Raw genomic sequence first — 23,968 nt, 5'->3', positions numbered from 1 at the left:
GTGCCAGTGCTGGGGGCAGGGTGCTGTGCGACTCGGGGTGCTGGAGCCAGAATGAGCTCTCCTGCCCTTCACATCTGTGGTGAGCTGAGCACAGGGCAGAGAGAGGCAGGCAGAAAGGAAGGGGAGGGCCTGCTATGAAATATTTGGCTGCCAAGCCCTTTTGTTTTCCAGCGAGCAGAAGATCTTTTCATTTGTTCTGTTGGACTGTTTGTGCCTTTAGTATCTGCCAGGCTCTCTGGATAGCAGCAGTAAATGTGCTGCCTGGGGCAAGCTCTGATGGACAAATCCTTCTTTCTCTCTCTTGCCTGTGCCATTAGAAAGCCCCAAATCCATGTCTCTTCCTGAAAGGCAGTGCTGCCCAGCACTCAGTGATGGATCAGAGCCTCAGTGTCAATGTGGGTGTTTGCTGGACCTTGTAACCCCAGCCCGATCAGTCACAGCTGGTGAGTCACAGGCAGGACAGAGCTGCTGGAATTGGAGTTCTGTCAGATTGGTAGGGCTGGGATGGGTGTGTGTGGAGCATCCTGGCCACAGGAACAGCCTGTGAGTCCCCCTACACACAGAGCCAGAGGCTGGGAGCTGGGAAGGGATTCTAGGGGAAGTGCTTCAAGGGCTGTGTCTGGACATTCATCTACCGGGTTTTAGGGTGGGAGAAGGTCCCATATCATGGAAACTGATGCTCCTGCCTGGGTGAGCAGAGCAGAGGGAGCTTTGATGGGCCATGAAGCCTCAGCCTGGGTTCAAGCCCAGTCTGTTGTAATCTGTGCGAGCTGCCACCGAGCAAATCAGCACAGGTACCCACTGCACCCAGCAGATGCCTTAATCCTCTTTTCCTAAGAAGCTTAGAGCCTTTTGAGATCCCGAAAGTGTTTTCCTTTATGAAGCAGCACAAGTCCTACTTCTCTTTGAAACCAGGAGAAAATACACCATGAAATGTGGAGTGGAAGTGAGATCAGCCTTGAGTTTTCTGAGCTGGACAGGTCAAGTGGCTTGGGCCAAGTTGTGTTTTTTCACAGTAAACTTCAGCCTTTGGAGCCATGTCCCAACTCATCAGGTCAGTGCAGTCGTTGGGCTCTTTCTTTCTGCTATAAAGGATTTGAACCAGCCAGGGAAATGCAAATTATTCTTTTGAAAGTCTTCTCTTTCAATACATAAAACTGGAGGAATGGGGAATTCAGTTAAAAGAAAATACAGAAAATGTTTAATTTTAGGTGTTAAGCAATAACAGTAACTTCAAAACATTTGCAGAGAAGTTATTTTCCTGCTGAAAAGCTGTTTTCCTCAATCACCCACACTTTATATAATTCCAAGCAGCTTTCCCTCTCAGGCAGAAAATAAACCAGGAGAAATAATATTTTCCAGCTGGAATAATTGTTTTTATTGTTTATTCTGATTTTTCCCAACTCCCACAGGAATACAGAGAAGTTCCAAGGCTTTCTTGGACTTTCTACTCCTTCTAGGCCTGTGCCCAGGTGTGGAATGGGGCTGGCAGCAGCGAGGTGGGGCATGGAGCCAACGCTCCCAGCCACTCACCACTGCCTGCCTCTGGCACCCCCTGGCAAAGCTCCCATGGGCCTTTCTGTGCTGGAAGAGGATTTAGGAAAGATGGAGAAAACAGAGAGAAGGAAGTTCAGGCAGTTTGAGGCTGTAGATGGCAAGTGACAAGGCCAAACAATGCAGGAAAGGCAGCAAAGCTCTCACAGCTCCGCATGGGGAAATCGTCACTCAGCAGGTTGAAATCATAAGGAAACAATTTCCTTATTTTCTTCCCTGTGCTATTAAACTGTGGAGCTTCCAGTTGCTGGATCTTGTGAGGGTCAAAACTAAAAATAAGAGAAAAAAGGAAAGGGAGAATTAATGAGAGACAACGTGACTGGGAGCTGCTGGCACTCAGAAGCTCAGCTGCGAGTCCCCCGCTGCAGCTGCTGCACCAACCCTGCCTTGCACTGCTTTGTTTCCCCAGGTAGCTCCTAAGGATTACTCTGGGAAATGATTGTAGAGAAATGGATTTGTCTTCTTCCCTCAAATGGCAATTCCCACATTGTTTAACTGAAATCATGCTATAGGTTAAATCCCAGATTTTGGGAAAGCGTTTCTAAGCCTCTTCCAGCTATTCCTTATCTGACAATAGCTTGATGAAGAGGTTTATCCTCAGAGAAGAGCTCAGAAAAATCCTATATTCACAAAGGGTCTTTCTCCCCTTGGGGAGCTCAGGAATTTCTCCTCTAAGAAATGTATCACCACATCCTTGGACCAGACTTTCATCCTGGCTCCCTGCAAATCCTGAGCTGGAATCAGCCTACACTGAATGTGGTGCTGCCATGTAATTTTTGTAATGTGTGTGTGTTTCTGTGGTGTTCCTTATATGAATATCTGGAGCTATTCAACTGGAAAACAGACATGAAAGTAAAGACTGTGGCTCTGGATAAAACACTTGACACCAAACTCTGAAGAGTGCTTGAAGGATTAGGACAGAGACACTGGCACAGAATGTGAAGCCCTAGTAAACTCCTTTTTTTTTCTGTTTTCTGCTTTTTTTCCTAATTTTCTGTGACACTAAAGAAAAGCAAAACCAAAGCACAAACTAACCTTAAGAAGTGAAAAAACAATAGAATTTTGGCTGGGTAAAAAAGGGTTTGGGTCAAACCCTGTCCCAGGGTGATCCCTGTGGAATGGTTCTGTTAGGAGATGCTGAAGCTGGTCCAGCACTGCAGGGTGGTGAGTGAGCCCTTGGGTAAAAAGGATGTGAATATATAGTGTATTTTGTCCTCTTGACACTTAAATCTAAGTGCTCTGTGGTGTAAAGCGAGCTTGTCTGCTTGTCACTGAGGGGCTGGCATTAGAGGGGACCTCATCCAGTCCAAACCCTGCCAAGGCAGGGATCACTCAGAGCAGGTGAAGCAAGAACACATCCAGGTGGGATTGGATTGTCTCCAGAGAGGGAGACTCCATGCCCTCCCTGGGCAGCTGCTCCAGTGCACTGGCCACCCTCCATGGGAAGTTCTTACTCATGTTGAGGTGGAATTTCATGTGTTTTGGTTCATGGCTATTGCTCTTTGGCCCTCATCTCTGCCTGCAAGTTCCTGAAGGGAAAAGCCATGGAGTTGGCTTGAGCAGACCTCAGCTCATGAATTCCTCTTGGCCCAGTGTGGCCCGGAACAGCAGTTGTAGCTCTGTCCTGGGAGAGGAAAAGGGTGAGATGTGATTCTTCAGGGGGTGTGCACACTAAAAGGATGAAATTGAGTCTTTCTCCATCCCATTTGTGCCTCAGCCTTGTGGCACTCACACTTAACCTCCTCTCTTGGGGCATGGGGGTGGTTTCCACCAGCTGTGAGTGTCTCTTGCTGAATGCCAGCTCCAAGAGTGTGGGGATGGACACATTGTCCCAGGACACAGAGGCAGATGGGATGTGCACTTTGTGCTGAGATGTCAGAAGTGTCTGGAATTCCTGGAGGTGATTGTGAAGAGGCTGACATGGCAGCTGAGAAAGGTTAAACAAGGATTCCTGCACTGAGGTTCCCCTTCCTCCTGGGGCCTTTCTGCACCAGTGTCACCTGCAAACAACAACCACCTCTGGCATTCCAGTGCTGTGTGTGGACAGGTCTATGGCAGCCTTGTGTCTTTTAACAGTTAAAGAAAAAAGAAGGAAACATTAAAGCTTCTTTCTCACCTTGAAACCTGCCCAAACCTGCCTGCTCTGAACCAGAGAGGCAGCATCACTGCTGTCCAGGGGGAAGGCTGGCTCCTTGTCAGACTTCCTGCCTGCAGAACTGGGAGTTGATCCCGTGCCATTAAAAGCAGGGAGTCTGCCTGCTCACTTCAGCAGGAGCTGGTTCAGGCCCTGAACCTCCCAATGATGAGAGGGAGTGGATGAATCTCTTGCAAAAACTTCTTTGCTCTGACCTGTTTACTGGGTGCAGGGGAATTACTAACATTGGGTTTGCAGGACTTGGACTGAATAACTGCCCTGTTTGCTCAAACTTCCCTCATAACTACAGTCTTCTTCATGCAGGTCTTTAGGATATTTGGAGAGATTTTCACAAATTCTTGCCAACTACAAGAGAATGAACAAAATACCCCACAATATTAGTCAAATTTTAGTTTGAATTAACTCTATTTTATTTTGGCTTTTGTTTGAAACATCTTCCTCAAAACATAGACATGACTGTGTCCTTCAGTGCAAATGATCCCTCTGGGTTTCTAGGGAAGAAAATAAAAGTGGGTTTTGCAAGGCTTCTGACCCAGGAAGCTGCCTGTGCCAAAGCTCTGGGGTTGTTTTCCCAGTGCTTTAGGAGTGACCTTGATCAAGACATCTCATCTCTGCAATCTCCCCCGGGTGGGAACAGCATGTTCCTCCCACACAGCAGGGAACTGATGGTAGGGATCAGTTCTCAAGCAGGAAATGCTCTCTGGAATTTCAGCATTACTGTTTTGCCCTCTTTTCCTGGTTTTAAATCCATCTTTCTGTCAAATGACACACTTGAAGGGAGGGAGAGTCAGTAGAAGGGCATTTGGCTGCTGGGTTCAGTCTCAGCCCCCCACTCACTGTGGTGCTGCTGGACTGAGCCCACAAGGAGATGCCTCCAAAAGCAATGCAAACATGGGCAGTTTACCCGTGACTTTAATCTGGGAAGCAATGCAAACCTAATTCCCAAGTGCTGTGCAGCCATTCTGAAGGGTCTCAACAGGCTGGAGAAAAGAGCAGAGAGGAACCTCATGAAATTCTAAGAGGGAAATGCAGGGTCCTGCAGCTGGAGAGGAGTAACTCCAGGCACAAGCACAGGCTGGGGGTGACCTGCAGGAGGAGCAGCTCTGTGGAGAAGGACCTGGGGGACCCGGGGGACAATGAGCTGTCCCTGACCAGCAGCGTGTCCTGGGGCAAGAACAGCAGTGGTATCACGGGCTGCAAGAGGAAGAGGGAGGTATCCTGTCCTTCTTAAGCCTCGGTGCACCCTCACCTACCTGGAGTGCCGTGCCCAGCTCGGGGCTCCTCAGGACAGGAGGGTCCTGGGGCCAGCAGAGGCTGCGGGGCTGAGGAAGGGCCTGGAGCATCTCCGTGCCCAGGAAAGGCTGGAGGAGCTGGGGCTGCTGAGCCTCGGGAGCAGACAGCTGAGAGGGGATCTTCTCACTGCACAGAAATACCCGAAGGAGGGGCGTCAGAGCCCAGCTCGTGGTGCCGAGCAATAGGACAAGAGGAACGGGCAAGGACTGATCCCAGGAATTCCCCCTGCACACGAGGAAGAACTTCCTCCCAGAACTTCTCCCTGAAGAGATTGTCCCGAGAGGCTGCGGAGTATCCTCACGGGGGAATTCCAAGGCACGTCAGGAATAGCTGGGTGTGCTCAGGTGCGCCCCGGCCAGCCCGGCCCCGGCCAGCCCGGCCCCGGCCAGCCCGGCCCCGGCCAGCCCGGCCCCGGCCAGCCCGGCCCCGGCCAGCCCGGCCCCGGCCAGCCCGGCCCCGGCCGCTGCGAGCAGCGCGTTCCGAGAGAGGCACGGATGGCCCTGCCGGGAGCAGCGAGAGCCTGCGGAGCCTGGGAAGGGGATCCCGTGGTGCCGGGGGCCGGCAGAGGGCAGTCGGAGCCAGCCCGGCCGGGACAGCGTTCCTTCCTTCTGTACAGCCTTCTTTCCTTCTGCACAGAGCTCCTTTCCTCTGCACAGCCCCGTCACCGAGCCGAACTCAGCCCTTGGGGATACCTGCGGCCTCCTGGCTCACTTCAGCCCGGGGACAGCCCCCGAATGTGCCATTCTGTGCCCTCAGCACGGACTTGAGGCAAGAGCTGACAGCACACCACACTCACAGATGTGCTGTCACCAAGTGTTTTAAGCCATGAGGTGGGGGGGAGGTTGGTTTGGATTCACCTATTTGCTAGAAAAAGCTGCTTGTTTGTTTTTATTCCAGCTTTCCATCCTTAGCTTCTCTCCATATTATAGCTGCTTAGTCTGTGAATTTTTGGCAGTAAAATCCAGTTCTACTCTGCAGCCTTAAATCTCCAAGTCCCGCTTTATTCCAAAGGCAGAGGAGAGTAGTTGCAACTAATGTGTGAGGAGCTGGGATTTTTTTTCTGCTTGAGGGATGGAAAAATCTCCAATGACTGTTAAGCAGCCAGTTCCTGCTCCTAACTCCTGAACATCCCCTGTGCTTCTTTTCAGGAGGAGCCAGGAAAGCCCACAGCCAGCATCAGGATCTCTCAGCTTCCTCCAGCACCTTAGCCTGGGATGCTGGATACTCTCTATGCTCCTTTCATCTACTGTCCTGCAGGCTTGGTGAAAGCCGGGAACTAAACCAGGCTTTTGGGATGGGCAGGAGGGAAGCCCCCCTTCCCCTGCACCAGTCTGCTGGGTGGCTGAAGCCCAGTGCAGGGGCTGGTCCCCAGCAGGCAGCACAGAGGTATTTGGAATCTGGAGGATATTTCCTATTAGATATTTTAATAGTTTTGAGGTCAGTTAAATATGGAGTGAGAAATTAATTCCAACTTAACTACTTCCCTATTGGTCTTCCTGCCACTTGCAAGTCCCATGCTGCCCCGTTAAACAAGAGCAGCTGGCAGGATTGGGGTGGTTTGGCAGCTGTGTGGGTTTGTGTGCTGAACACCACTGAAGGGTCTGTTCCCCCAGCTGGCAGCTCTGTACGTGCCCCTGTGCCATCTTCCCCAGGAGAAGAGGCAGACAGAAAAACTCACCTACATGGAGGCAGAGACAATGCTCCCAAAGCCATGGTTTACACCAAAGCCCCTTTGAAAGGGTCAGCACCCAGAGGCTTGTCAAAAGGTTGTTACAGAGAGCAGCAAGTGCCAGCTGCTGGTGCCCAGCAGGAACATGCAGAGGATGTGTGCCTACCCTGAACATCCTGATCCAGCTCTGGGCTACACTTGGCTTCAATCCTTAACCCTCTGGAAACTGGGTCTGTGCACATGAGGGTGCCCCCACTCCCTGGGGTCCCTCTGCCTGTGAATCACAGCCGTGAGCAGGGGGTTCATGGCCTGGGCTGGGCAGATCCTCAGGCTCTCCTTGGGCAGGAGCAGAGCATGGGAAGGGGTCCTGGGGAGTTCCTAAGCTGATACTCCAAACCAACATTGCAGACTCTCCCTCTGTCCCAAGGGATATCCATGTGACCCACCCAGAGGTGTAAAATGTGGGGGTTGTAAGTTCCTGTGCTCTGCAGACACAGCTGTGTATGGAGGTGTGTGCATGTGCATCTTGTGGGCGTGTGTGCTGGGGTGAGGCGTGACAAGAGCAGTTCTTACTCTTGTCAGGATTTATCTTTCCATGGCTTGGTACAGAGGCTGTTGCCTCAGCTTTCCCAGCAGACTGCAGGGCAAAGACCAGAGGGGCTGGACTTCATGAAGGCGTTTTGATCACTTCATCATGCACCAGAGCAGCTGGGGCACAAGCTCTTGGGGCAGCAGTGGGAGGCAGTGAAACTTTATTGAGCTATTTCAGGTGCCATATTCAAACAGGTTTGAATTATGACTCAAGTGCTCAGGAGAGAAATGATCAGGGGTGGGACAAGGGCTTGGTACTGATTCTCCAGAATCAGTGTGCACCTGGTGGTTCATGAAATGCTGCTTCACCTAGTTCTGCTTAATGGTTTTTCCTCTGACAGCATTTCTATTTCCCAGGTTTTCCTTCAGTTGTTTGCTTTTCCATAATGTAACAACACATGGCATTTCTTACCTGTCATCATCCTGCCAATATCAGCACATACTGAGGACCAAATGTTCAGCAGGAACAAATGACACTAGCCCTGACTCTCCTCTAGAGTCCAACTCTGTGGAGCTGGATTCTTTCCTTTTATTGAAACAACAACAGCAACAACCAAACCAACACAAAGAGTGCATCTTTCCTGCACTTAAGTTAATTATTTGTGGTCTGAATCTGGCACTATGAGAGGAAATTAGACTAGTCCTGATGATTGGGCATTATTAGCAGCATATGAGGTCCACCTTTTGTTTGCTGGGGCCCACACTGGGTTTTTTTAGCACTGTCTGTCTTGGACAGACATGTTGTGGGGGGTTGCATTAATATTTTGGCTTTCTGACTGTGCAGTCCATTCTACATCACACACTGGAGGCCAAGCTTTGCAGTCTCAGTTGACTGGACTTTGTACAGGCTTTTTCAAAGCTTTCTCCACAGATGCCTTAATGATTCTTGAGTTCCTGTCAGAGTTTTGTGCTGGATAAATGTGAGAGGGCTTGTCCTCAGATGGTGCAGGCTGGCCTTGCGCCACTGACTGCGGGGAACGAAGCCATTCTGCTCTAGCACAAGATCTGCTGCTCAGGCTTCAAAAGGCCACCCACATGTGTGTGCTGAGCTGGAGGTCTAAATTAGCAAAACCCAGAGTTTTTCCCATGGTTTTCACTCTGAGCCATAAAATGACCCATATTTACTGGAAATCCTCTGGAAGTGCTTGAGCCCTGCTGCAGAGGAAGCATATTCAGGTTTGTGATGCAAAAGAGCATCAGGCACTTTCATCTTCTCTTGGATAAAGTGAACAAGTTCAGTTGTCAAAAGCTTTCAGAATTAGAAATAAGTATAAATTAATGCTTCAGGGAGGGAATTTTGTTTCTTTCTTCTTTTTCTAGTACGAGGGGTTGTTCATAATCAAATACCCAAGGGGATTCCTGAGTGCACTGTACAGGGAAATCTTGGAAAGGAAGAGGCTTTGGGATACGTAACTGCAGAATTCCAGTGCCAGAAGAGCCTGCAAAATGGAGAAGGGAGAAGGACAATTTACAAGGGTGTGGAATGCAGGGACAAGAGGAATGGCTTCAAACTATCAGAGGGAAGGGTTACACTGGATATTAGGAAAAATTTCTTCCCTGCAAGGGTGGAGAGGCCCTGGCACAGGGTGCCCAGGGCAGCTGTGGCTGCCCCTGGATACCTGGGGGTCAACCTAGGCCAGGTTGGATAGGGCTTGGAGCAGCCTGGGATAGTGGGAGGTGTCCCTGCCATAGCAGGAGGGTGGAATGAGATTAACTTTAGAGTCCCTTCCAACACAAAGCATTCCATGATCCTGTAATTCTGTCCAGTGCCATCTGGATTGCCAGCCCCTGTGTCTGGGTACCCACAGGAAGTGGCTGTACCCACAGAACAATCTGGCTGTTGGGGTGACTGTGGGACATATCGTGGTGGAGACAAGATGATGCTCCTGGGGAAAGAATAGTGCTGCAGTACTTTTTAAAGATTATTGTCTTGCAGTTTGCAGGAAAAAACTGTAGAAAAAGTGCCTTGCACATGAGCAAATTCATCTTTGAAATAATTTAATTTGATACCTGTTAAAGAACATTTGAGTGTGATTTTCCACGGCATCAGTTAGGTGTTAGCTCTGACCTTCTTGCAAGTACCTAATGGACAGGACAGCATTTATTTATTAGCAGCATTGTTTATTTTTAAATATTAACATGCATTAACAAAATACTTTTCCTCTCTCAACTGTAAAATGTTCCCACATCTTCCCCATTTCTGGGCAGGGATATTCAATCCGATCAAAGAACATAAAGCCACTGCCTGTTACTGAGAGGAGATTGTGCTTCAGGGCTGTGCCACTCCTTTGCATCTCTGAGCAAGAGTACAAAAAGGTACACCTGGACCAGAGGGGCTGCTGATCCAGTCCTGCAGAGCACAGAACAGGTGTTCCCCCTTCCCCTGGGAGCCTTCTCCTGGAGCCAGACAGGCACTGCAAAGCCACCAACCAGAGCCAGCCGCTCTCCCTCGGAAGCCCAGGCTGTGCTGCTGTCTGTAGGTGTGGGGTTGCTCGGTGGCAACACTGGATCAAAGTGGAACTTGCCCTCAATGAGGCACGATCCTACAAATTTTTCCCCTGCAGGAAATCCAATATATTTTATCCTGTTTGTCAACACGGTTTACTCTGAGAGAGCCCCGAGTCTGTGGCCGGCAATTAATGCCACTTAAAAGCTTTTCAGCGGGATAATTGCCTGTTGTTCTGCAGGCATCACTCTCATTCAGATGCTAATGGCTGTCAGGGGCAGTGGCCAGTCCCACTTCGGGGCCAGGTATGCCCCGCTCCCCTCGCCTTGGGAAGACACTTAATGGGTCTATTGTCCCTGAACAAGGAAACTCCTCTGTCCCTGAGGAAGCCGTGGAAATAATCCTCATCAGTCTGTGTCACTTGGGAACAAAAGGCAATAGGGTGGACACAAAATGAAAGGAGCGTCCAGCACAATGGGGGTGGAAGTCAAGGTATCCCACGTCGGGGGACTTCCAAGAGACCTGTGCCAGGCTCATGAGCAGAGATTCACCACAGCTCTGCGAAACCCAGGGGTGTTTCCAGCCACCCTCAGGTTTCAGATTTTCACCCAATGGTGCTCATTGTGTTTCTTGGGGTATAGTTACATTTTTTTGGAGGTCAGGTTTACACGGAAAGAGTCCTCAGCTCCCTAGTCAGGAGCCCACATGAAACTGCTGATGTCTATGGGTAAATTTAGTCTTGGAAGACTGAGCATCAAACCTCACATGCCCAAACAGCTGGGCTCTCACTTCTCTGCTGCTCTCCTTGCAGGATTAAAACCTTTCCTTTCTTCTTATCAGTGAACCATGGAATGCTTTGTGTCAGAAGAGATCTCAAAGTTAATGCCATTCTACCCCAGCCATGGCAGGGTCACCTTCCCCAGTTCCAGGCTGCTCCAAGCCCCAGTGTCCAGCCTGGTCTTGAGTACTGCCAGGGATCCAGGGGCAGCCACAGCTGTTCTGGGCACCCTGTGCCAGGGCCTGCCCACCCTCACAGGGAAAAATTTCTTCCCAATATCCAATCTAAATCTACCCTCCTTTATCTTCAGGCTGTTACCCCTTGTCCTGTCTCTTCATACCCTTGTCCAGCCTTTGCCAGAACCTCACCACTTTCACAATCCCATATTTCTTTTCACTTTATTTTGCCAGTGAGGATGGGCTGCAGCTGCCATTTGTGATGGAGACTGGAGTTCACCTGGATATGTTAAATTATCCTGCTTCTTTTCAGGATCTTTAGGTGTCTGCTCTTCCTAAACCACATGAACTGTGCTGGGCTGGCCATGATTAAACCATGTTTGCTGAAGATTGTTCCACTGTTCTGTTCCTCTGGGTTAATCCTTCAGTTCAATGAAACCCTGGTTTGCAATGTCTGTGTGAACTACCCAACCAAACTCCCCTTTCCTCTGTGAACAAGGAAGTGAGGTCAGTGGGGAGGAAAGATACTTTCTGGGGCAACACATGCTCCTCTGTAGAAAACACTGAAGAAGATTGGGGGGGGGGGGGGTGTCATTTAACAGCCAGGGACATCACTGAAGTCCTTTCATAAGGGTTTTGGAGCATCTGGGAGGATGTGCTCCCCTCTGCAGCCAGCCGCCTCCTTTGGGGGCCTGTGTGGTGGAGCCCTGCCAGGGGCACTGCAGCCTCTCCCCAGCCCCTTCATGTTGCTTTTCCCGCTGGATTTCACATGGGTTTGTTGGGGGCCACAGGGCTCCCCTCGCCCCAGCAGCTCTCACCCTGTGGCTGAGGGCCACTTCTGTGGTGGAGGCAGCCCAAGAAAGGACTGGGCTACTTCCACGGAAACAAAAGCCTGTTTTCAAACAGTGCGAAGAGAAACTGTTTATATCTTAGGCCTTTAATGACCTGAACTGTCCATCTCTTGGAGAAAAGCAACAATAAAAAGGCACTTTGCTGTGCTGTCACTGCCACTGCTCTCTAACTAGGGTTGCTTTTTGCCAAGCTCACTTGGCATCCAGCCTTATTTATGATGCACATTTTAAAAAGAGTTTTCTTTGCCCCCTCCAGCAAATCTCACTGCTAGGAACAGGCAGGCACGTTTGCAGTGGCGGCTCCTATTTTCCCTGGGAGAGGAGTCCTGTGCCCTACGTATTCCAGTGTTGCATAAATAGTCCCTGGTGTTGTATGCGGTGGCTCCGGGCACCCCGCTGAGATCATGTCCTTAATACAAACAATACCACACATTTATTCGGAGCTGACCGAGCTGACCCCCAAAAGTTTGTTCCCTCCTCTGGGACTGCTCAGCCCTTTCACTCAGCTGAATGGCCAGCACAAAGACCTCGTCGCATCTACAGTCCCTTCCCAAACAAAACTCCCAAGGAAGGGGGAAGGAGTGCTGGGGGGAGGCGGGGAGAGGAAGAAATGGGCAAACCTTGACCCCTCAACTTAAAATAAAGTGGAGGAATTTGCATTTTAAACCTTGAGGTGCTCCTCCGGGTCTCCCTGCCTCTCCTCTAACTGATTTGAGTCCCCTTTTGCAAAGCCCCTGAGAAGATCCGAGCTCACAGCATCCCAGCAGCGCCGCAGTCCCAGCACTGGACAGCATCCCCTGCTGTGAGGAAAGGCTCCTCTCCGCTCTCCTTTGCCTTCATGCTTTTCCACAGATTAGGAAGAGAAAGAACACTACTTAATAAGGAAATAGCTCTCTCTCCCCCGTCCCCCATGTCCAATTCTGCCAGGTTTGGAAGCAGGGAGCACTGGGGACCTGCCCCTGGTTTGTGAGTGTTTCCCATGGCCTCAGCTCCCCTCCTAGAGATCACTGCTGCCTGTGTCAGGGACCAACAGCTGGATGTGACAAATACGCTCAACCCTGCTGTTCCAGTCAGCGGTTCGCAGGCAAACAGAGAAATTGGTGTTGATTTGCTGTGATTCTAGGTGGGGGACAGCAAGGGTGGCACTGCTGCATTTCAGGTCCATCAGGCCCTCAGGGAAAGAGCTGTTTTGGGGACAGGCTCTTGTTAAAGGTGATGCAAGGTGCATTTGTATGTCCGTTGAACTTCCTTCCTAAAGTATTGGTTTTAGTTGGAAAACTACCTGGCCACTGAAAAATTGTAAAGTTTTTCCCCTGGAGTTGGAGATGTGCTCCCCACTCCTCTCTTTTTTTATCCCAAAAGCAGCAACACACAGGTTTAGCAGAATTCCAGATTATTCCAGGTTATTCCATGATACTGAGGTGTTGGTCTGCCAGTCTGGGTCCTGTTGTTTCCCCTCTATTTGACTGTACCATTAAAGTCAGTGTCTGTGGGATCCTGTGGCCTGCTGGATCATGGCCCTGTAGGAGATTCCTGACTCCTTGCATCAGGGTCTCAGCCCCTCTCACAACTCTGGTGGGATCCAGTCTCATTCTTTGATCCCCTCTGATCTCTCACTAAACCTAGGGACATTTTGCCACCTCAGCTATTTACAGTAGAGCCTGATTTCTCTTTTTTCCCCTATTTTTCCTGGGAAAGCTGCACAGTTGCAGTGCCTCATGTGGATTTAGTTAAAGAAGTGGTGGAGCTGCGTCATGTTTTGCTTTCCCTGTGCATGTGAAAAGCACTTTTATTCTCTCTGACTGACTCTGCCCTGGACAGCAGGGTCGGTGCATCCCTTTTCAGCCTCCTGTCCCCTCTGAAGCAGCACCACCTGAGCCTCAAGCTGTCTTTAACCAGGCTGAACCTCGGCCTCCCAGCTGTAAAGAAGGCAGGGCTGTGCCTGTCTCCCAGCAGAGCTCAGGAATATCTGCTGGATGGGGGCAGAGCTCTGGTGAGGTGAGGAGCTGTTCTGTATTCTGGGCACTCCTTCCCTTTGGCCCTGACCTGTGACCTACCACACTGCTGGGGCTGAAGGTGGGACCATCCCTGCCAAAGGGCTCAGGCTGAGGTCAGCTCCATGCTGGAGGCTTCTGTCCGTGTAACAATGTCCCAGGGCTGACCAGAGGGCTTGTCTGGAGCTGGAACCTGGCCCAGGCCACGGCTGTGCCATTACACACAGCCACACCAGCACAAATAACTCACCTGAAGCAAGAAGAAAAGAGGGTTGCCTGTCTCCACGAGTTTTTGCTCATGCAGAGGCCCTGCAGAGAGGTTTGGAAGCCCAACTGCAGTGGCACTGTGGTGGTGCCCACCAACACAAACACAACCTGAGCTCTTGCAGCAGCAGGATGGGCACTTTGGAGCAGCTTCCCAAGGTGCTGTTCTGTGAAATGTTCTTCTTCTGGGCCTTTTCCACCCCCCTGCCCTCCCCCAAGCCGTGAGCCCCTCTCTGCTGCCACATTGCTGTGCAAGCAAGCACATTTCTGATGCTGCACTGCTCTCCAGAGTTGCTGACTTGTTCTTTACATCCACAAGGAAACTACATGACTATTTCTGTCTGGAATCTGGTCTTTTATCTAATTTTTTTTTTTTCTGTCCTCTTTGCTTTTCCTTTTCTCTCCCCACAGGCTCATTAAGAAATCAATAAGTGGTTCAGCAGGGCTTTGCCTTAACCCGGTTCTGGAAGTGTTTTTTCCCCTTGGAACGTGAACTGTCTTCTCAAATTGATGTTGCTGCTTTTGCTCATTTCCATTTAATGATGCTCTCAGTGTTATGTCTCACCCTCTTGGATCCATTCCCAGCCAGTGTCAAGTCCCAGGCTCACCTGCAGGGCAGGTACCAGACAGGAGCCCTCTGGGATGTTGTAAGGGCACAGACCTGCTGCCCTGTGCTTTGTCTAACATGTCCGTGGGTGAGGGAGGGGAGGAACCAGTCATGACCCAGTAACATTATGGTGACATTCTAGTGGCCAGCAGACCTGGAGACATGCAGAAGTGCTCCCTTCTTCCAGTTAGGAAGGTTCATCTGCAGTGCAGGAGAGCAGGAAGGGAGATGGAGTTACTCCTCCCTTCCAGACCTCCTGTCCAGAGACAGCCACTGCTCACAGAGGGCTCCACACCTAATGAAACTGTTACCTGTTTCTCTTCACCCTCTGTTAATCACTGGCCTGTAATCCTCAGGGTCTCTGATTAACCCCAGCTGTAGAGAACACCCACCAGATCAATGTGAAAACTTCAAAGTTCTCTTTCCATGGCACATTCTGTCCATTTGCTCTTGGTTTTTTGTTGTGATCTGGAGTTGGAAGTCTAGAGTGCATGCTAATACACACAGTGGAATTTCTGGGAATATTTACAACAGGTGGACAGGATTTTAGCTGTGAGGTTGTTTAGGTACATTTTAGAGAATCAAAGGGAAAGCAATCACAAGGCAGGTAGGATAAAAACACAGGGAAAGGGCACCCACTCAGCAGCATCCTCGGAAATATCCTGGTTTGTTTAGACAGGAGCTGAGAGGGATTTTGAGGAAAGGTTAGTTAAGATCAGTTTTTACCCCCCTTGAGGTTCAGCTCTGTTTTGGTTGTTTAGCACTGACTCTCTTGGTGCCCCAGTACACAGAGGTGTCGGGATTTGAACAGTGTTTTCATAGACCTGGAGATAAGTAAGTGCTTCTCATGTCATCGTCAGCAGATGATGGTGCTGATCGAGCAGTGAAGCTCACTCTGCAGCCACAGGAACCCATTCCAGTCTGTCCCAGGTGACGAGAGGCTGCTACCCTGGCTGCCCAGTTTGTAGGAAAGGTTCTGTGTTCCAAGCTGGGGAGCTTCCCATTTCAAATGGCACCTTAATTTCTGGTGTCCATCTCTCATCCTCTGATGCGCCATCCAGTCACCTCCCCTTGCATGGAGGGTTGTAACTCCGCCTGTCAGACCTAAGAGGTGTTCTCAGAATTTCTGGAGTAACTATGGTAAATCCAGGATTAAATCACTTCCTTAGAGTAGTGCCAGGAACAGGTGGCAGATAATTCCATTTGCCTGTTGTCTTTGCCATTCTTAATCATCCAGCACAGACCCAACAAGGGAGATAAGCTTGAAAGGGAACGGCTGGGAGGAGATTTGGGAACACTGGGTTCCAGAGCCAGGCTTTACTACAGAACCCACCTGTGATGCTTTAAAACCTAAAATCCCAGCCTAAAATGTACTGAATTGAGGCTGTAAGGGCTGTGAGGGTGGCGAAGAGCCTGGCAGAATCTGTGGACATGTCAGCTCTCTTGTGGGTGAGGTCTGACACCAAAGACAAAAGCTGACATGTAAGACTTTGCAATTCTGCTTTGTTCTTTCTATGCAGCTCCTTGTGTTTCTCCAATAGAGAGATTCTGAAAAGAAAAATAAGCTTGTGAGAACTTTATAACCAGTGCTGAGGAAGGAGAGGTCTCGGACGCCTGGGTCTGATCAGTGCAGTGTTCCCAGTTTAGAGACTGGGGTTTGGAGAAGGAGGATTGTCCATGTAGGCTGACAAATCCCTCCATCCCTCCCTCCACTTTCCCTCCCCCCCCCCCCCGCCATTTTTTTTCTAGTTGTTTTGCAAGCCCTGAAAGGAATAGACTCAGTGTTATTCTAACTTTAAATGGAAGAAGGGGGGGAGGTGATGAGAGCAGAGAAGGAAAATCCATTTGCTGCAGTACTGTCAGCCCTTAGTTTTTCTTCAAGTCTGACAGGCCCAGGATTAAAGGTTTGGTTACAATGGGCTGACAGTGCACATTAACAGCCCTGAATGTCTTAACAACCCGGCTACTGGAGATGCATTCAGAAGAGTCTGTGAACTGCTTTTCCCCTTTAAAGCTCCTGCTGGACCATGTTGTCAAGTGAAATCTTTTGTGATTAAAAATGTATAGACTTTTCTGTCTCATTTCTAACCATGTACACACACAAATCCCAAATTCCTTGCTGTCTTCCCGTAGGGTTTATGCCCAGTTCTCCTTTAGCCATTTGACCTGGGCAAAGTGTCCTGCTTTGACAGCACAGGGAGTTTATATCTCTCCTTTTTATTTTACCTAGTCTTTCACCTAGTGTATATGAGCAAAAGCTCACTTGTGTGGGTGGAGTTATGCGGATCTATTCCAGCTGAGGGGCTGGACATGCAAAATAAGGGTTTTTTCTCAGGAAAAAAAAGGAAAAAGAGCCTCTGATCAAACAAAATCCCTATATTGGTTGGCTACATTTGCATCATAAAATGCAATTTGCCAACCATTGCATTTGGTGGAGAATTAAGTTTACACCGAGCTATTTCCACTTGTCTGCAGGACCGGGGGATACATTTCCGCTCCTTCAGAGTGATCCTCTGCTCAGCCCGGGGAGCCCTGGCTGTCCCTGGGTGCAGGAGGGTCAGGGCAGGGCCAGGCTCTGCTGTGGTGCCCAGCAATGGCACCAGAGCCACGGGCAGGGGCTGAGCCCAGCAGGCTCCCCCCAAACATGTGAAAACCTTCTTACCAGTGCAGTGACTGAGCCCGGAGCAGATTGGGCAGAGAGGCTGTGCAGTCTCTTCCCTGGGGATATGCCAGAGCCATCTGGACACAATCCCGTGCCCTGTGCTCTGGGAAGGCCCTGCTGGAGCAGGGAGGTGGCACCAGGTGACGCACTGGGGTCCCTTCCAACCTGACATGTTCTGGGGTTCTGTGAAGGTGGCTGAGAGCTGGTTGTGCTTAACCTCAGGAAGACTGCCTCATGTCTCTGGGCATGTCCCATGTGATGGGGCTTTGTGCTTTAAACTCAGAGGGGCTTTGGTTTCTTTGCCTAATTAAACGTCCTTGCCCAATTAAAGATGCCCTGTGGTGGCATCCAGGGACCTTGTGCAGGAGAGGAGGCCCTGCTTGCAGGCAGAGAATGTGTGCAATATGGAAGGAGAAGACAGACTAAAGGTCCTGGTCTGTGCTGGAGGGAAGATTGCCAGGCCCAGGAAGATTCATGTGATCTGTTCTGAGGGTCCTCTTGTGCTCCAGGTGAAAGAGGACTGGAGTGGGAGCGTGCAGGTCCCAGGGGAGCAAGGAGTGGTGTTGTGGAAGATAAATCCATCTTTGAGGGGATAGAGTGGCTGCACAGTCTGGGGATTTCTGTTTCTGTAGAGGGGGAGATAATCTAAGGAGAGCCTGATTAGAGGTGAGGAGCACAATCTATGAAGGGGGAGGGTGGGAGGGGGAAATAAATGAGAATTAATTTAGCACAAAATCAAGATGTCAAGAACAAAGTTAATCAGGAGACAAGGTTAATTAATGAATATATCCTTAAACCATCACAGATACAATAACACCACTATTATTAATCAAAGCACTGAGTATTGAAGAGGCGCTATTGATTGGTTCCTAACCCAGTGTTAGGGGTCTGGAAAAGATGATGGGGGAAACAGAATTTTGTTAGAAACACCATCTTGTCATGGGGAGAGTTACAAGTTCCCAAATGTTAAAATCACTCATTATTATTTGTTTTAGAAATAGAAAGTGGGCAATAGGGATAGGCTGGCAATAGCAGTATCTGTTCCTTAGACTCTGGCAGCTTTAAGGTAGCGACCCAATTGATAGGCTAATGAGGGCCTAGGAGATGCCATTGACCTGAGATCCATCTAGAACATGGACAGCAGCCTTCAGAAAGTAAAGAAGTGAGAAGTGATAAAAGCAGCCCATCCTGTCTCTCTTTGGAATGGCTGCTTTGCCCTGACAGGTGTTCACCTGACACTGTTCCTCAGGGGTGAAGGCAATCCCTGATTCCTCTCTTTGCCAGGGTTTTGAGAGCAGAAAGCAGATCTCCAAGCTGAGAGACTGTGCCTGTGTGTGATGGACACTGGAGCTCCTCAGTGCAGACACCTCTGGGTCAGGCCTCCTTCACATTCCTGCCAGGGAGCAGAACTGCCAACTCCTCCAGTCCTGTTTTGGTGTGGGAAAATCTCCTGCTGCTGCTGCTCAGGGTGTAGGTTTTAGACCAAAGCCCACCTTCACAGAGCTGAAATCAGAGGGTGATTCTTCCCCCTGGGATTTTCCATATGGCATTTGACTGATTAGGCACCAACAAACACCAGGCTGGAGGTTTCTCACCGGCCCTGAATGTCTCTGCTGGGATCTGGGCTAGCAGGCCTGGTGCTGTCCAATATTTCCTTCAATAGTCTGGGAAAGGGCATAAGGGTTTTCTCATTCTGGAGACATCAGGCAGGAGCATGAAACAGTCAGGAGTACTTTGTGAGAGCATTAAATCCCATTAAAATCAATGTGCTTGCATGGTGAAAGCTGGAAATGGGGGAACGAAGACTGCAGGCCATTCTCAGGGAGTAAATATGAAGGAGGGGGAGTGGGAAGCATTTATCAATCTGGATAAATTAGAAATTGAAAACTACAGGAAAACTGATGAAGGGAGCAGAAGTATAGTGGAGTAAATTCACAGCTAGCGGTGAATATTTTGAATAGCCAAAAAAGGAGCAATTTCCATGAGTATTTAAACCAAAAAATATAAAATTACTAGTGTTTTTGACATCTTTATCTTTGGGGTGGTGATACACAGAAACCAGAGGAATCCAGTCAGTATGTGCATCCTATATTTGGGAAAAATCAGATGGGGTATTCATGCTCTGGGATGTGAATGGTGCAAACCTCACCGTCGCAAACACAGCAAAAGTATGGACAATCCCAGGGAAGAGTGGGGAATAAGAATCCTGGTTTTGGTAGAGGTGGCAGTTCTGAAGAACTGCTGCCTCAACACCACATTTTTTATATATATATATATAAATTTTTTTCCCTCATTGCTGTGAGGGAAACACCTCCAGGACAGGAGGTGTTACTCTGCTCTCACTCTGCAGGAATCAACATGGGGTGGTCCCCTGACCTGGGCTGTGGGCATGTCAAGTTAAAGCATCACAAAGGCCCTAAAACCTATGAGTAAGTGCAGTTCTTTAAGAGTCGGCGCCCCCATTTTATAGCAATCTGGTGAGGGGCCTTAACTGGGTGACAAGGTAATTTCCATGCATTTAAAAACATCCTATCTGGAGTCTCAGGGTGAGGGCAGGTTCAAACCAGAGTAAATCTGAGCAGCTCTGCAAGTTTCTAAATTGGCCTAAACTGGCCCGCTTGAACCTGGTATCTTGTGTGCTGAACCAGCAAACTAGAGTCCTTCAGAGAAGGGGTAAAAAGAGTAAAAGCAACTCTTTCCTTAATGCATCCAGCAACAATTCCTGTGGGGAGGGTGGCTGCAAGCAGAGGTTCCTTCTCTGGCCACTGCAGGCGATCAGCTCCGGAGGTGTGATTCCCTCTCCCATGTTCGTAGGCAGGCTACAAACATTTATTAATGGTCATAAAATATCCTGCCTGTTTTTTAAATCCAAACAGCAATGTATGACTTGACCACCATAAAGTTTGTCTCCAAACCACCACAAAAGGTTTGAATTACTCCTGGTGGCAATAAAAGTATTCTTTGGGCTAATGCTTTGCTTTATTGTTGGCTTTTATTTTTCTCAGTCCCCCATCCTACCAGCAAGACATAAACAATGGGAGTTGTCATCCCCCACCCCCCCACACCTACATTAATAAGGTCCAGGAGCAGCAAAATGAAGGAAACAGGAGCAGAATAGTCCTGGAGACAAGCTGGTAGGTGATAAACCAATCTCGTCTGGTGTAAAAGGAAGTGTTGCTCAGAGAGAGCCTTTTGCTTTGCAACTCAGAGCGCCTCAGTCACATAAAAATGATAGTATGAAGAAAAGGATTATATATATACATGCCTGTATTATATTTCATATAACATATATAATGTATTTCATATAATATAGAGCTATTTCATGGATTATTTCAGGATCACTAAAGTGCTTTTTATTCAGGGTTGATTCTTTCCAATGTGGAATAAACTATATTAACTTACAGCCATATTATTGATTTAACTTCCAGACAAAAGCATCTGCTCAGTTGATTTCAGTTTACCTTCTTTGCCTTAAATGTTCTTCTGTAGTTAATTCAGAAGAGCTTTTGTCTTTATACATAAACCCTTAGGGAATTTAGCATTTGGTGTTAAGTGGTTGCTGCGTACCAAACATCTCCATGACTATAGATCAAATTCCTCCTATAAATCTATTTTACTACTGACTGTAAAGACTTGGCAGCTTTTCATTGTCTGACACGATGGAGATACCAGAGAAACAGGTAAAAAGGAGCATCTGAATTGCACCTGAGGCACTGTCAGGGCAGGAAACACTGAAGGGAGCACAACAGCACTGGTGTGGATGCAGTGGTGCAAGTCATGGAAATTGTGTAGTAAGTAAGGAGAAAGGAAAAGAGTCATGCAGCAGGGCTGGAAAACAGGAGTCTCAGTATTTAGTTCCAACTAGTTCAGGATGGAGGCTGAATTAGGGGAAATGAAGGGGCTTTTGAGGCCCTTACCTGGCTCAGACTGGTCATGTCAGCTCTCACAGTCTACCTAAGTTACTGAGTCAGCATCAAATTAGGGATCTCCAAGATGGGATGGTAGGACAGGGAGGACCTCAGGCTCCTTATTTCCTTCTTCATAGTCTCAGCAATGCTCTGCCACAGGTTGGGCCCTTGATATCCACTCCCACACTTCTCTGGTTTATCAGATGCTTCAGCACCAGCGCTTGAGTGGTGTCAAAAGGTCTCTTGGTTCACAGCCTTTTGGCTCACAGCTTTTATCTCTGCCCCACTTGTGTGAACAGTTGTGCGGGACAAAGAGCACTCCCAGCTGGACATGAGTGACTTCTTGTGCAGCTCTAGATAATGTCCCAGAGGATGTGTCAGATTCCCCTCTGCAGCAGGAGCCTTCCTCTCCCTCACCTCACGGAGATCTGCCCTGCCTCCCTGTGAGGGAGGGGAGGTGCAGGATTTGCTCTGTGGGGTGCCAGCTGGAATGAGTTATGGGAATCCCTAAATCCTTCTAAGAAAGAGCAGTTAAAGCTGAACTGAAAATTAAACACTAAGCTGGTACGAGCCACCTCACCTATAAATCCAGTCATGATGAATTTTTTTCCTGCACCGCACTTGGTGCATGAAGGGGCCGTGAATTTTCACATCCCTTTCCACGATCATCACCCACAGGGCTCCCAAACTGCGCCGTGCCAAGGGGCACTTCCAAACCTCCTGCAGTCCACACCCACACCCACCTTAAGCAAGGAAAGGGGAGAAGAAAACAGGCCTGGCTTAGCAAACACGGAGAGCCGGAGGCACCGAGCCCCTTTCTGTGTGTGCTCAGAGAGTTTGGATAAAGGCATCTCCTAAAGTGGGAATTTGTTTGGTTTGGACTTCATTGCATGAAAAGCTCTCAGCCCCATGAGTGCTTAGTTATTCTCTTGTCTAGTGCCTCCTCAACAGCCCCCACTGACAGGCAGGAGGCTTCCTATTTGAGAAAGTGGCCCTGCTTGTTGAAATTCTCTAGTGACTTAAATTTATTGTTTTTTCCTGAGGTCCAGCTATTTGAATTGCAAACAATGCCCCATCTCTGCTTCCTCCCCCTCTTCCCCAGCCAGAACAATGTGCAGAGCTGAAATAAAGCCAGGCCATGCGGACTCTGGAAATCGAGTGCGATTTCTTTCTGCATGAGCAGGGAGGGGGAAGTTTGCTGCATTCTGGTCCCGCTCAGTGATGCAGAGGATGGCTGGGAAAGGGGAGGGTGGGATCTGGGGGAAGAAAGAGGGAAGGAGCCAGCTCATGGATGATGGTTGGAGATCCTTCTTGCTTTATTTATTTATAACCTCTCCTGTTTAAAAGACCACCCTGAGACAGGATTAATTCCAGTGGATCCATGGGTACCTCTCTCACTTTTCATCTCTCAGCATCCTGGGAAGGATGCAGGGATGGACTGTGGGCTGTATGCTCCAAAATGATCCCATACCTGGAAAAAGGTGAACTTTTGTCATGCTCCTGGGAGTAGCTGAACAGCTTGGGTCACTCTGATCTCAATTAAGCATGCAGGAAGCTGGGCTGCTGCTGTGGGAGAGCTGGAACACTGCACATCTGGATGTACATGAGTGGAATGCAGGAGCACAGCAGCAAATGAACAGAAGTCATCTCTGTGTCAATTTTAAGGCCTGATTTTTTCCCTCATGTTGGGTCAGGGAGCTTCCCTGTTGGTTCATTGTCTTGGGTGCTTTCTCTTTTTGATGCTGGGAGGGAGGGAGGAGGAAGGGAGAGTTTGTCCCCTGGAGGTGCTCTGGTACTGCTGGTTAGTTAAAAGCTGAAGGTTAAATGATGGAAATAACACAGAGCTTCTTTTCACTCATCCTTCTTTTAAGTCATGGAGTATTTCTGAAGTTTTGCTTCTACCTGGGTCTGTTCTCCATGGAAAAGCACACAAATCTTGTCCGCTAGAACAGTCCTTGAGGTCAACCAAACACCCATATGCATGGGGTGGCTCCTCACTGTTTGGGCAGAGGTGTGTTGGGGCAGCAGATGCCCAGAGGAGGTTGGGAGGCACAAGGACAGGGAACCCAGAGGGGACACCAGGACACTGCCTTGCCCCATGTCAAAAACAGCCCACAGAGACCTGGGCAGGGAGCTCAGGGAAGGTTCGGGAAATGAAAATGGTCATTTCCCTTCCCTTCCCTGAGGGCAGGGAGGCTCCTGACATGTGGCTGTGAGGGATACTCAGGTGTCACAGCACCAGCACCCAGAGGCTCATCTTGCAAAGGCAGCCATGCAGATCTTGAGTGCATCACCTACTTTGTATGGTAAAATTCACCTCTGATACTCAACCAGAACCACAAAGGTCCAGAGCTGCTGGTCTGTATAGTAGAGGCTCTTGGCTTTAGATCCCTGTCTGTGTTTTGGGCCTGTTTGCAGGCCAGGATGGTTCAGATGAACTCGTGGCCCTTCCCCAGGAGCTGCTGTGAATTTGGCAGCCTTGGCTGTAGGAAGACCCTGGAGAAAGGGCACAGTGGGGTGTCAGAGATGAAGGCACTGGCAGCACAGGGCACTGGTGGAGCTCAGGGGTCCTCCCCTTTCCTGGGGTCACAGCACTGCTCTTTTCTTCTCCAGGCTGGGCATTTGGGCCATTCTTACAGCACATGCTTTTTGACTGATGGCTATTCACGTGCAACACTTTCTATCACTGAAAAGCATTTGTTTCACTTTACTGTGAGAGGAAAGCTGGCAGAAGTCTGCTATGAAAGCACATGACAGAAACCTGGGGGAGCTGTTCTTTCCTGGCCCCTGACCTGGTGAAGGCCCTCAGTCAAGTCTGTCTGCTTTGTATTCCTCATGGATGGAGTAATAAGGACCTTGTGGCAGAGCTGTGTGGCACGTGGTGCTGAAAAGAGCTTTCTACAGTGGCTCTACAACAGTTAAAGAACTTTTTCTCAGTACCATGAGCTATAGCAAGGTGTAAGGCAGGAGAACAGACCCAGATGCCACCACAGGTGTGTGGGCTTAAGGGCAAGCTTGAG

Source organism: Cyanistes caeruleus, chromosome 19 (genome assembly GCF_971803275.1).
Source record: "Cyanistes caeruleus chromosome 19, bCyaCae1.hap1.1, whole genome shotgun sequence".
In the NCBI taxonomy this organism is placed as follows: Eukaryota; Metazoa; Chordata; class Aves; order Passeriformes; family Paridae; genus Cyanistes; species Cyanistes caeruleus.
The sequence above is the reverse complement of the archived record's forward strand: the minus strand, read 5'-3'. Positions refer to the sequence as shown.